This window comes from Pleurodeles waltl, chromosome 8 (genome assembly GCF_031143425.1).
Source record: "Pleurodeles waltl isolate 20211129_DDA chromosome 8, aPleWal1.hap1.20221129, whole genome shotgun sequence".
Classification (NCBI taxonomy): Eukaryota; Metazoa; Chordata; class Amphibia; order Caudata; family Salamandridae; genus Pleurodeles; species Pleurodeles waltl.
Window position 1 is genome coordinate 1,417,600,579 of NC_090447.1, and position 15,067 is coordinate 1,417,615,645.

A 15,067-nucleotide genomic window follows, 5' to 3' on the forward strand; every position below is an offset into this window, starting at 1 on the left:
TATTGCCTTGACTTCAGGTAATATATGTGTGATTTGGATATAGGTAAGTACTATACACAAACAGGTGCTAGTTACAGTGTCACACTATTAGCATCAAAGTATCACTGCATTGCTACATGATATGCAAGTCCCCTGTACCTCTCAACATTACTTCCTGCATCATTGCACTCCAATTGAGTGCTCAGTGGTCTTGGTGGCACCTCTAGTTGCGGGTTCAAAGACAGTACTGTGTATGGTACTGCGATGCCTAGGATCAATCACAGGGGCTATGAGACTGCTGAGGCAAGAGAGCTCCTCACTATCCCCACCACCCAGTTCGCTGTTTGTAGCATTCCGTGCTGTCTGCAATGTCTCCAAAACATTGGTGATTTGCACCAATCCTTGTGCAACGTCCTGACTGCAATGTGCCAACTCCACGTGTATGCCCACAGCACATTGCCTTCTTCGCAACGCCTCCTGAGGGGAGTGGACTGACACTGGGGCAGGAACTGCTGTCTGTCGGTGCTTCTAGCCTCCGGGTGTGGTGTGGGTACTTCACCTGGCATTTCATCAGAGTCCAGGATATACTCAGGTAGGGGTAGCACTCTTGCCCTGCGTCTGGTGGATGCTTGCATGAAGGACTCACTGGTGTTTGAGTCGGACTGTGGCTGACTTTCACTATCCCCCACATTTCCACCTTCTGCTGCGTCAGGGCCCAGAACATCTGCAACAACAATGTACAGCATGTAATTCTTGGATATGTACTCACACAGATGCGTAATAAGATTAAATTTACCCTGGTATAGTATCACTGAGAGTCTTTTGTGTCGTGTATGTGTTTGATTTTAAACTATCTTGCTATTTATGTGGTAGTTGTACTTTAGGGGTGTTGACTACCACTCCCATAATACATTGTTGTGTTGTATGTAAGATGTGGCATGGACTACTTATCACACTGCATAGTGCCATAGCTATATTCGAAGGCCCATTTGTACATGCAAATATGGGGGAAAACATCATTACTGCTCTTACCTTTGCTGGTGCTGAGTGTGCCTGAGGTGTCAATGTCAGTGACACCACTGACAGCTTCAGGAAGCAGTGTGGACTCCACCATATCTTCCATTGGTGTCTGGGTGGGTGGTCCTCCTCCAGTGATCCTTGCCTCCTTCAGGCTGCTTGCTACCCTCTCTTTGGCATGTGAACGCAAGTCGTACGATCGCGATTGAAACTCCTCGACGGAGCGCTGCTCAACACCCACTGCGCATATTTTGGTCTGGATGTTGGACAACAGTTTTCTCTTCTCACTTTCAGCTACCTGTAGTGAGTGTTTCCCAAATAGTTTGTTGTGGTTCCTGACCACCTCCTCGGTGAGCACCTCCAATTCCTGCCACTGAATTTAAGTTTGCGCTTCCTATCTCCTTTCTCCTTCACATTCCCATCAGTAGCCATTATCCTTTTTGGTCCTGGCTGGCTCTCAAGACTGCCTCCCTGGTGCTTGGCTGGGTCTCTCTGCCTGCTCCTGTGGGTGGGGCTTCTGGAAACAGCATGGACTGACTCACTTCCTGGTTGTGTTGTCACCAGGCTGTTCCAGGTTACCGTTCTCGCAATTTGCGATTTGCAAACACCGATTCGCTATGTTTTGCGATTTCGATATTTGCAACTCACAAATTGTGATTGCGAATTTTAAGAAATCGCTATTACCGACTCGCAATTGTCAAACATTCCATTTTGCATTTCTTAAACAGCAATTTCTCAAAATTCGCTATTTAAAAATGCAAACCGGGAGCTTGATACATCTGGCCGTGGTGAGCCAACTGCACCCTCCTCTTTGCAGCAAAAAGCTGGGAGGAGCACTCCTACATCAATGGTATCACCCCCAACTGAAGCCTAAGCCTAAGTCTCTCAGAAAAGCAGCCACAAGCAATGAATCTGAATTTGGATTGTCTCAGCTTCAAAGGACCCAAACACCACAGGAAACTGAGCAAAGTGGACAACAGAAGCCGCAGCCAGCAGCAATTCTTCCTGAATTAGGAGCCGAACAGGACTTTGAGGATCCTACTGAACACAATATCACTCTTAAACCATTGACTTCACAATCTCCAGCAAGAAAAAGAAAGGTTACTCCACCATCGTCTCCAGGCCCCCCTTCTGATGATCTGGAAATGGATTGGACCCCAGCCGAGTCTGGGACCTGCCATGACAGACAAGGGAAAGTTCCTGAAAGCCTTAGAATTATGGAAAGTGACAGTAATGGTGAGCCAGTGACTGCTGTCAGTATGGAGGGGGGCTCAGAGGACACTGAGATAACCACTTCTGTTCTACAGCTCGGAGGGATGTGGTTTCAACACCACCAACAGCTTCCATATTTGTAAGGCCCATACTGAGACCTGCATCCATCACTACTTCAGTCAAAGTACACATTGCAAAGAGGCAAACAACTCACCCACCTTCCTCCAGTTCTTCATTCATTGGCAGTGGCACACTAAAAAGGTTATCCTGCCCAGTTTTGGACTTCTTTATGATTAACAAGCAGGAGGATAACATTGTAGTACACTCCATTTTCCACACAAGTGTTCATGGAGGTAAGCCAGGTTCACCCTATTGCACTGGAGGTCAAACATCCCATATGAACAAACATCACACAATCCGTTGTAGGGAGGATCTTAAAAAGATAGCTGGTGCTGGTGAGTAGAGAAGGGAAGCAGCTCTGATCATGGTGCTAGAAGAAGGAGGTGATGAGGAAGAAGAGGGTGACAGCTTTACATGAAGCAGCCCTGGTTCCTGCAGTGTGCTATCATCACCTGCATCAGCAACCTCCAAATGGCACAGGACTCAGATGCAGACACCAATGCATACAGTCACTCCTGCTTTAAGATGCACAGTGAGTCTACCACCTCCTGCTATCCTGAAGTCGCCAGTGTCAGGCTGCACCACAAAAGAAAAAAATCAAAGCTACTATTACAGACATGTTTAGGCAGGAGGGGCCCTATGAACACAACCGCCCAAAGGCTCGTTTGTTCAATGGGACGCTGGCTAAAATGTTAGTGCTAGACCTCCTCCCTTTTTCTTTTGTGGATGGAGTGGGATTTTTAGAACTTGTGGTGGCCATCTGCCAGAAATGGAAGATTCCCAGCCAGAAGTATTTTTCCAGAGTTGTTGTTCCAGTGCTCCATCACGATGTGCTGTAATAGGCTGGCCAAGCTATGCAGCTGAGTGCTGCTCACACTATCCATCTGACCACAGACATGCAGACCAGTTGTCAAGCAATTGATTACATGTTTATCACTGTAAACTGGATCTCTTATGTGGGGGTTAGACAACAGCTATCTTCAGGACTCAGTGTTGAAAATTGTTTTAAGGGTGTACGGCGGTGTGCGACAGTAACAATGTTCACCGTGGCAAAATCCTGTAAAGATGCAAACATTTTGGAAGACTTTAACAGCAAGATGTTTGAATGGGTTCGACCCAGAGATATTAAAATTTAATTTGTTTCTATGGCCAATGGCTGTGGTATGTTCAAGGCCATGGCAGATGGTGGATATTTCAGGACCCTGTGTTTGGCTCATTTCATCATTCTAATTGTGCAGGACTTGCAAAAAAAAAAAAAAAATAGACACAGTCAGCAACATGCTAGCCACCTGTAGAAGAATCTACACTCATTTCAGTCACTCTTTTAAAGTCCAGAAGCAGTTGAGGATCATTCAGCATGTTAATACATTACCAGTTACAGCTCTCATACAGGGGATGCCAACACATTGGAACTCAACCTACCACATGTTGCAACATCTGGTTGAGCAGTACAGATTGATCACTGACTATGTCCTTCAAAGAGGAGGGAATGCAACTTTGTAAAGCATGTCCATGGAGATGGAAAAATATGGGGCTAGTCAACTGCCTGACACAAATGTTCCTTCTTTTTCAGGTTTTCACACTGGAAGCCAGTAAGGAGGACAATATGGTGAGCAAAGCATTCCCATTGTTGCATCTGCTACAGAACCAGATGAAAAAGGTGTTCCAATGACCCACCGGTGTGAATGAAGAAGAATTTGAGTTGGTTCAGAGCTTAATCCTTCACTTTCCTGTTAATGCCAGGCTGCAAAAAAAGTTTGCCTCCTATAAAGAGTACATCTGGGCCACAATACTTGATCCACAGTGAAAAAAAATACTGGCCACTTTCATTCCTCTTTTACAAGAGGGGGTGTTTCACAATGCAAGACTTGGATTGTTTGCCAAGTGAAAGACCTGGAAGAAGAATGAGGCCTAAACAGAAGTTCTGGTGTGCGGCTTCAAACTCTAGAGAGGGCAGTGCTATTGTTTCATAGCAGCCAACACCAGCAACACCAACAGCAACAGAAGAATTGGACCCAACCTTTGCAATGGCTTGGTGTCGAGTGGTAGAGCTTAAGTCAAGTGCAGAGTTGAGGGCAACAGATGTTGAGCAAGTGAAAGCAACCAATGACCATTCAGAAGATGGTCCAAGACGATCTGGAATACCCAAAAGAGTTCTACCGGGATCAAAACCCATTGATCTATTGCAATGGGAAGATGCACAATTGGCCAGAGCTCAGCAGGCTGGCAATAAAGTATGTGGCTTGTCCAATAGCAAAAGTGTTTTCTGAGTGTGTGTTCAGTCCAGCTAGCACAGTTATCACAGTCAGAAGAACCAGTGTCTTGCCTCAAAATGTGAAGAGATTGACCATGGTTTAGATGAACCAACACTTCATACCATAAGTTTACACTGTTCATGAAACAACACAGCAGGCTGAGGGCAACTGTTCAGACTCAAGTGTGTTAGCTGATGAATGTATGAGATTGAGGATGAATTTTACTTCCCTTACTGAGTAGACCACAATAGAACTTTAATATTATCGTCAAACTGCTTTGCAAAAAAATAGATATAGTAGAACATTTACATATTTGGTGTCTGACTTATGCAGTCCCACCATTTATTGACATGTATGGGCTGTAGTGGAGTTGGACCAATGTGCACAGAAGTCTCCCCATTCACTTAAAGGACATGAAGACAATGCCCCCAATCCCTATCCATTTGTTTTTCATTCTCTAGCTGGGCTGCCAGTAAATGTTCATTAATGTACAAGACTTCCATTGTTTGTTGCTTCCATGGGAAATAGGGAGACATATGTGTACCACCATGCTTGGAATAGGTAACTATTGCATCAATGAGTGATACGTTAAGTGATAAATATTTGTGTGGTGGCAGTGAGGGTGTTGTTCAACTAATTTGTAAACTTGATTTGCAATATGTGGGGCCTAATGGCTGATTCTGCCTTAATGATTGCCCCTTTCACACTTCACTAGAATTACTTACATGACTAATTCCTTGCTCTACTTCTTTCTTTCGGGTTCTTCAGAGACCAGACTAGTCAGTTTAACAAAATTACACAAAATGCTCAAATTATTTTGCTCTTCTTGTTCATCAAAAGCACTACAGGTCTGTCTCCCTTAATCTCATTAGGATCAGGACTCAGAGTCAGGATTTAGGACGGGACTACCTCAACAACCAGAAGGAGGAAGTTATGAACAATGCTCATCTACTTCAGTGGGAAACAACATGGCTCAAAGAGGCCTACTCATCCCTCTGGACTTGAACAAGGTATGTTGATTTGAGAAATGCAGAGTAGTGTGCTAGCTCAAATATCAAACTCCTCTAATTAAGTTGTTGTGGTCTGAGGGGCTGTAACTGGAGTCATATCACATGATGAGCGCGCTCGGCTAAATGTTATGACAGTTGAGAGTTGTGAGATTAATCAGCCAGGTACATGCATCTACTTGTCTGGGATTGGCTGTAAAACTTCTCAGTTAATTACACATGACTGCACCAGCCTATGCTCTTCTCTGCCCTCTTAATACTTATCCACCATGAAGCTTACCTTCTCCTTGACTGTGCATTATCAACATTTTCCTTTTTGTAATTCACAGTACTTCTCTTCTTCTGGACTAAAGCTCCTTAACACTCCTGCTTACCAGACCGGTTGAGCCATGCACTCAAGACAGACATTCAGAGAAGAAGAATGCAGATGCACCATCCATTTTGGCACTTATATACGATATCATTTTTATTTTCTTAACAATCACAATTTTGTGAACTGTTAATCCTCCATTATTTCAGAACAATTAGATAACTTGGGACTCCGGGGCTGCAGTACTGTTCGCAATGCATTTATTTCTTCATTTTCTCCCACAATAGATGTGATGTTGATGTGCTGCTCATCGACCTGATGAATGTTGTCTTTGTCCTTATCACACCTTTCCCCAACTCCTGTTACCATCCATTCATCAAACCCCTGATCCTCTTCCACCATTCTGTGTAATATATTGAAGTGAGACTTACGAATTTACACTATAAATGGATCACACCCTTGGCGGGGGTGTGGTAAAAGTGACATCAACTCATTGTGTGCTCTTCTTACTTGACCAATAGCCCACACCAGCCCCACTTACCAACCCAGGCATGAATAGACAACATCATCAAGGTGCAGAGTCTTGCTTAGAGCAATGTCTGTCTCACAATAAGCAGTACTAGTGGGCACTATCTGCCCTTATTCACAAAGTTAAAGTAACACTTTTGGTGTATGTTCACTCTTGCAGTTGAACTACAAGTCAACTTTACGAGTAGTAACCTTAAGAGAAGTAACTAACTAGTAGTAATAGTAACTCCTTTTAAAGTGATAGGGTTTACTGACTATTTGCAAAGTTACCACTTGTAAGGTTACTGAGGGAAAAGTCACTACTTGTAAACGTACACTGCAAGAGTAAACTAACACCAAAAAGGTAACATACTTTACTTTTCTGAATGAAGCCTTGTGTTGCTTAAATGCTTAACTGTCTCCTGAGTTCTGACTTAAGGATTTAAAAAGTTTAGTTTTAATTGTTTTAATAAATTAAATACTAGATCCCCAAAGTGCTTAGATATTACTACTGCTAGTTTTCGTAACATGAGTTTTTTGTCATAGTAGAGATCTGGGCTCAGTCTTTGATAGCCCACTAACTCTGTGTTTTCTTTCAGTCTAGTTGCCTATGATGGATAATCCTTCTGAATAATCTGTTGGAGTTCACCTCATTTGCAATAGGTGGGAGTGGTACCTCACTTTGTGATGTCTTCTCTGTTAGCACTAGCCCACTGCTCCCACCACTATTAAGAAAGCCCATTCGGAAACCCTGCAATAAGGTTTTGAAATATTGGGAGAGGTAGCAGCCATTGCTTCATTTACTCAGGTAAGAACTAAGAAGTGAACTAGTTAGAAACGTGTTACTGAAGTTGCTTTCAGCAAGCAGAGAATGATAAGTAAGATTAAGTTTTTTGTGTATGTTTTAGGCATACCCCCAGGGAGCAGTAGATATAAAAGTTAGTAGGACAAGGGTATTAATTAACTAGTATACACGTTGATAAGTGGCTGGGTGCTACACAAGTAGTAAAACCTCATCAAGTAATAAGTCAAACAGACCTAGTGGGGTATCCTGGACGGCATGAAGAGGTAAGTAAAATAACCTACTGAAAAATGATATGCAATGGGCTTCATGTAGGAAAAGTCTAGGGGGAAAAGTCAATGTACAGTATGTGACTAAGGCTTTTTGTCCATAAAAACACAATGCTACGCTAAAAAGCAGTGCAAGGACAAAAGACAGATAATGAGTGATATGCTTTGGAAAGTCAGAAAAACATCTATTTTTTTCACCCACAATAAGCCCACTCCTCTCCCAAAGCAAATACTCCCAAATGTCACGCGTGCTACCCTTTCCCCAACTTCCCTTCCCAATTCCATAACTCTCTACTCAATTTAAAAACAGACTCAGAGGGCATCCATAGGGGCAGGTATGTGGGCCACTTCCTGGGCCACAGCAAAGCAGCGCCAGCCCTCATAGGACGTGGTGAGGGATGCAGTCTGTTGCCGTCAACAATGATGAGCGGGGTGGTGTTCCACTGGGCAGTAGTGGACCCTGGCTACAGGCAGCGCTGGTGTTGGTGTAGCCAGGATAGAGGTGGGACAGGCTGGTGGCCCAAGGAACTGGATGCATGTGCCTCCTCCTCCTCCAAGACCATCAGCCAGCTGTATTCAGCCACGATGACCTCCATCCTCTGGCGCTGCAGCCAGGCAGCTATCTCCCGTTGGGATTGGTGACCTCCAGCAGTAGAAGTAGTGATATCAAGAAAGGAAATACAAAAATAAAAAACACAAATTGTAATGCTCAGTGCAAACACTTGTTTTTAGGATAATTGCACAGTACCAGAACACTGCTGGTCCCTTAGGGCCATTGTCATTCTTTATGTGACTAGTCACAGGGCCAAGTTATTCCCTCACATGTATCACATAATTCAATAGCACTGACTGAAAGGCATTCAGCTAGAATTCCACCATAATCAAAAAGTGATTTTTATTTAAAGGATTTAATAGGAAAACAGACAGTTGTGTGTTATGAAATACCTCTTGTTAATGAATAAGGTGGGTATCCTGCACAATTAATACTATAATTTATAGTATATGTGCAACATTATTAATTAATTGAGGCATGCTGGCAGGTATGCTACTCTGCAGCATGTTTTGAGGCAGCAGGAATGGGTAATTTATTAACTTACTATCACTAATTCCAAAGGCCCTATTCTTCTCTAACTGTCTCTTCAGTTCTACCCTGACTCCAGACTGAGATGGCAGGTTGGATATCCCGTCTGCCATAAGTAGACAGTGCACAGATTATAAATGATGCACTTCAGTACAAGGAACGGGATGTATTTTATTTGGCACTTTTGTCACAGAGTACCCCATCCACCAAATTCTAAACCAGGCACTTAGTCCCACATTACAACCTGGCCTCCAACGCAAATTACCTTCACTTACCAGTAGGGAAAGTTAATCTACTGAAAGGTGTTAGATGGATTAAGCTAGGTAGAGGTTTAGCTATAGAATAGTAGGGTGTCATTGATCATGTGCTATGCTTTTGCGTAGTAACATAAGTTGACAGAGGGTGACTTGACGGAAGGAAAAAATTGGAACAGGAGTAAATCTGTCATAGAAGCCATAAAATCTAAGTCACATGGGCAGCAAAATGTGGCACATGCAGAGATGGAATTCACAATTTGTTTATATGCTGGGACAGAAGGAAAAAATGATGAAGTAAAGTACCAGTAGTGGGTGACTGAGTGGGCCCTGGGAAACACACCTTGTTTTCAGTTTGTAATGCATTACAAACTTCATAATGCCGCACTGTTAACTGAAGCAGATGCATATTTCACAGCCTACACTGCAGCACCGAATTAAACGTGCTTCAGTTTTAGATGGCAAAATTCTGTGGGCAGGGAAGTGATGGGTGGGATATCCGCCGCTCCTCACAAATACGGTATTGTCAATAAGAAAGCAAGGTGGCTTACCACTTGTCCCTTTCACAGCTGAGACTGCTCTCGTTCCAACTGCCAGGGCCTGTTCCCTCTCACTTCCTCCCTGGATGCTGGCTGTGGTCCTGCTGGTCTGTGCAGCTAGAATAAAAACATAAATTACCCGTTTTACATACCAGATTGACCATCAAAGTAATTATTTTGCACAAAGTACAAAAGCAATAACTTGTTACAGTTTGTTTAGCAGTATTTTCTATTGAAACTATCATTTTGCAGAGAAAGTCAGCTGCAGACGCAGAATATATTGAAAAACAAGGTAATTGAAGGATAATAAACATTATATAGGGGAGTTGAAAAAGTAGATAGTATAAAAAGGCAAAATTATTTTACTAGTGGGGAGAGGTGAAATAAAGAGATAATAATAAACAGGAATCCCACCCACTGCGGTGCCGGTGGCGGCCACTTCACCCTCAGATGCCCTCTTCTCATTGGGTACTGATATAAGGAATGAAGAAGATTTAAAAATGATTAGTTGTGCTCTCTAAAAAAGAAATTGACGGGCACAGCATTGCACTTTCTAAATCATACAGCCTATTTCTAGTTACATAAAGCTAAAATTTAATTTTGAACTTCCCATGCATTGCAATGAATGATATTTGCTTCTCCGCCCCCTTTGATACATCAAGTCAGTCTCCCTTTGCAATGCACACTACACATCAGGGAGACTGAGACTGTATGAACTACATAAAGGCACAGGGAAGAGTGCTAACACCCTGATATACTACTATCTTAATAGTTACAGAACAGGAGTCTGCATCCCTTTCTAAATCAGCCCAAACAAGTGCTGAGCACCTAGCTAGCTCACACTGGACCAGAATCCAGACAATTTCATTAATTTGACATCCACTCAACATACTTCCTGTCAGGCTGACACAAAGCACCACTACCCCCAGGGCCCAGAATTATCAGGGGTTTCTTGTTTGTGTTGTCTTTGCATATAAAGATTGTGTGTGTGCAGGGAGGTATCCCCTTCTTTCACAAAAACAATCCAAGGTGCTGTGTAATGTATGTGGCACCTTTGCACCATGGCACAAGGATGCCTGCATCTGGGGTGGTAGGCAGTATTTGGTTGCGCCAGCATATTGTGAGGGCAGGAATGTGACATTTCTTGGTACATTAATAGATATGCCACATTTCTTGATACATTAATAAATATGTCACATTCCTGCCCTCTCACTTTGACACAGTGCAACAAGTTGTCTTGTTGCCCTGTGCTGTGTAACATAAATGATTACTCTGTGCTCAATGCACTCAACAAAGTGTGTAGATGATAAACCCTGGTGTATTACATTGCATGCCCACTTCTTGCAGAAGAAAAACAGTGGATACAACTGCTAGAACGTTCTGATGATTAAAGCACATTTATTTAGGTGAGTGGCTAACACTAACATTAAAAAAAACACTTGCCTCAGCATGGTACCAAGCTCATAAATAAACAGAAGTAACACACACGTTAACAGTTGTAATAAATCAACAAACTCATACTATATATAGATATATTATATTTATTTTTCTATGTACTCACATCCGGTCCAGGATGTCAGTGCGTCAGCTATTGCTCTGTCCGCTGTACCCCTGAACTGCTGCGCACATACTGCTGCAGTGTCCCCTCAGAGCAGCGAATGCTTCCACAGGGGGTATCCTGGCACCTGATACCAACATGCAGGAGAAATGGTGCTGCACCCAAAAGATTAGTGAGGCCTCCTCTGCCTTGCTGAAAATGGGAGGATGCTTCTCATCACACCTGTGCCGCCCCTTTGAGGTGTGGGTAGCATTCGCTCCACTACTGCCTACTTCGGTCACAGCAGAGGGAGTCAAAGTGGGATGGAAAAAATTACAAAAGGAACGGTGGAGGACAGAACAGGTGAGAAATAAAAACAAAAAACTAAGTACAAACAAATCATGGAAAACACATACAGAGAACAATAGTGATACAAATCAGTAAATGGGAGGAGGGACTGAGAAGTGGGTGATCTGATGGGGGAAGATTTGATAGGATTAGAAAAAGTATGAGCAGGCCAGGAGGAGAAGCAGAAGCAGGTAAAACAAAATGGCCATGCCCTTGCACACAGCATGCTGCCATTTGCACTGGTTTTTAGAGTGGAATGCACTACCAGTGTGAAAAAAACAGCACAAACAGCAGGAAGAGCACTTTTCCACCTTTGAGCAGAATGCCGCAGAATCTTGCTGAATTGTTTTGGTATCTATTTGGAATTACACAGACTGAAATTCTGCTCGTTCTGCCCAGGCCTCTTTCTGATCCTCTAGGCAATCCGTAAATTCTGAGATTAGTCTTTCTATTATGGTTTTCTAGATCTGCTGTTTTTTAAAGAATTTAAACTTTCCTTTGAAGATGATTGATCCGCATAGTAGAGTGTTGTAAATCAGAAACCTACTGTTCAACCTCTGACATTCTGTTGTCCATTAGAGACCATTTAAAAATCAAGCCATGCAGTATCTTCTTGGTTTCTTTCCATATATGTTCTTAATGCCCCAAATTCTCCTAGAAGTCATTCCATTGAATATAGGGAGCTCCCTCTAATAATTTGCTACTATTGAGCATATCCCCATTAAGTTTGATTTAATTATCGTTTTTACTGACACAAGAACATACTCTGATTACCATGTGTGTAACAAAGTGCAGAAATTAAACAAATGTAGGTTGCAGTAGTTAGTATTCATGAGTGGATACAAAATGTTTTCACAAAAAGTATTTTTATTTAATATTCTTGTGCTGCTAGTGTCCATTGTTATGGTGCCCACTTGAGTATAGCTTTTGTTCTGTTATGTATGTTAATTTACTAAAATGCCAAAGAATGAAAGTGATGTCACACACACCATTTTACCATTAATGGCATCACATTAACGACCCACCCACAGCTCCTCAACAGCTTTCTAATTACTATTCAAAGGCTAGTTTATAGGGTAGCTAAAAGCGAAACACCTCCAGAGCGAGCAATGCTTACCTTCTTATCCTGCCACTGCCTTCTGAGACCAGGTGGAGCAAGGGTAGTGCCAGCAGTAGCAAAAGGCAAGCCAGCTATAGCAGCTGCTACCCTATGTTACCACTAGCTGAGGTCATATATGTACTGTCTGCACACCCTGGATAATCAAACTTTGTTCAGATGCTGTGTTTTATGTGTTACTAGCACCACCAGCTTTCCAAGGGTGGATTCCCTTTCAGCTTATGGATGTTTCAAAGCATAAAAAACATAAATATCAACGGCAGCTGGAACATTACAATGTAGTGCCATGGAGGGCAGTTTTAATATTCTATGTGTTACAGAGGTTGGATGTGATGCATGCTTTCCTTAGACAGGTGTTGTTTCCTGTACTAACATTCTATCACGAAAACAATATGAAGGTATTGTGTGCTGTGAAATACAGCATGAACAGAAAAATAATTTAATATGTGTGCTTAAAATGGATACTTTTCTACCAATTTCACAAACGTCCCTTTTCGGGGGCATGTACAAAGAACTTGTACACGCTGTTTTTCAAAGTCCCAGTAGACTGAAATCAATGCAGCGGGCATTAGAATGCACCATTTGTCACTGATTGCACTGGCCCAACATGGCATAAATTGAAGCATTTTCCATTCATTGTGCTAAACTTTTTTGAAGGGATATATCAAACCCTCTCTAAGGGATAGGCAGATCAGAACAATGGTTCTGGCCCAACGTGCATAAGTATACACCATATGCCACATAGCTTTGTTAAGTGGATTTTTATGGTGCGAATGTCACTCAAGACATAGGGGGTCATTCTGACCCTGGCGGTCCAAGACCGCCAGGGTCGCGAATGACGGAAGCACCGCCAACAGGCTGGCGGTGCTTCCAAGCCCATTCTGACCGTGGCGGTAAAGCCGCGGTCAGAAAACCGGGGCCGGCGGTTTCCAGCCGTTTTAGCCCCGGCTGGGCGAATCCGCCATGGCAGCGCTGGGGATTCTGACCCCCTTACCGCCAGCCTGTTTCTGGCGGTTTTCACCGCCAGGAAGAGGCTGGCGGTAACGGGTGTCCTGGGGCCCCTGCACTGCCCATGCCAGTGGCATGGGCAGTGCAGGGGCCCCCTAACAGGGCCCCATGAAGCTTTTCACTGTCTGCCTAGCAGACAGTGAAAAGCGCGACGGGTGCAACTGCACCCGTCGCACGCCAGCAACACCGCCGGCTCCATTCGGAGCCGGCTTCTGTGTTGCAGGCCTCCTTCCCGGTGGGCCGGCGGGCGCTAACATGGTTAGCGCCCGCCGGCCCAGCGGGAAGGTTGGAATGCCGGCAGCGGTCTTTTGGCCGCGTAGCGGCCAAATGGCGGTTCCCGCCTGGCGGGCGGCTACCACCGCCCGCCAGACTTGGAATGACCGCCATAGAGTACAAAAGCAATGTAACTTCAAATTGTGCACTGTATGACAATAGTGAAGGGATTCTCCTGAAGTAATTTTTACTTGGGATTTGATGATGGCTGTGCACCTACTATATGAAGTGCTAGCTTGACTCGACTTTTGGGTCTAGTTGCATCCCTGGCTCTTGCCTTTTGTTTAATGTTCTGTTGCTCACCAGATTGGACCAAACTTTACAAATTGCAGCACATGAATATACACATGTGGAGTTATAAGCGTTACTAGCAGGCCAGCTCCTAGAATTTTCTGTCTTAGGTGAAAAAGCCTGAGTATAGTCAATCACACACAGCACTTCCTTGCATGCGCACGAGCGCACACACACACACACACACACACACATACACACACACACATATATACGCACACACATGAGCAAATCCAATGCAATTTACACTAATTGCCAATCACTTAAATGAATGAGGGGACTTAGAACATAGTCATAGTCAATACATTTTAAAGCAAACAAACAAACACCATTGGCAGCTGTTTTGAAAGAACAAATTGTGTGTTCAAGATCCAGAGCACCTTGAATACTAACACTGAAATCATGTCTCATAATACAAAGGTGCAGCAATTTGTGCTCTAGTGACCAACACTTTAGGCAGGGCCTACTTATTATACACTTTTATCACAGTAAGTGGGCAGTGGATGAATGTTAATGAAACTCCCTCGGTAAAGCAATAAACAGTAGCATATTGATAATTAAAACTTTTTTAAAACAAAAGCGTGGTAGCAAAACAAACCAAAGGGCTAAATCATGGTGAGAACATGTGCCTCAAGTATGTATTATCATAAGACAAAGGACCTTAACCCACCAATAGTGGTATGCTTCATTAAAGCGTCTGCTCCTCATTTGAGGCAACAAATGCCCAAATGAGCTTTGACAGAGGGTTCATGTATAGGAATTTACAAGATATCGAGGAAGGAAACCAATTTTAAGAGGACTAAATGATCGAATAGTATACCAAATACGTTTTTTATTCTATGGGCCCACTGATAAGGTTACAAACCAAGAGAGGATGTTAGAAACTTCAAATGTTCCCACATTAAATCACCAACATGTTTAGACCAAGTATCAGGCTCAGAAAGGATCAGTGGCCTTCTTCAGGACCATGGGTCTCTACTATCATCCAGATCCTGTTATTAGTGTGTTGTAAATATAGGTAAAGAGGCTAAAGGGAAAAGGTCAGCAGTTCCCTGTTTGCCTATCTAATCACACTCTATAAGTATAGGGCCTAAGTCCCATAGCAGGAGAAAGATGATGCCTCCCTGTGATCAAACATTCA

The 15,067-nt window shown here is 43.3% G+C and overlaps 1 long non-coding RNA gene across 1 annotated transcript in view; it reads left to right on the plus strand.

The window, feature by feature from the left end:
• The window catches only part of LOC138249247 (uncharacterized), a 47,389-nt gene extending 41,286 nt beyond the window's left edge, over positions 1 to 6,103 (plus strand). Inside the window, exons 2-4 of the long non-coding RNA XR_011194810.1 lie at positions 3,902 to 3,937; positions 5,456 to 5,593; positions 5,920 to 6,103. This is a non-coding gene — a long non-coding RNA (uncharacterized lncRNA). The remainder of the gene's footprint in view (positions 1 to 3,901; positions 3,938 to 5,455; positions 5,594 to 5,919) is intronic.
• Positions 6,104 to 15,067: the final 8,964 nt, after the last annotated feature.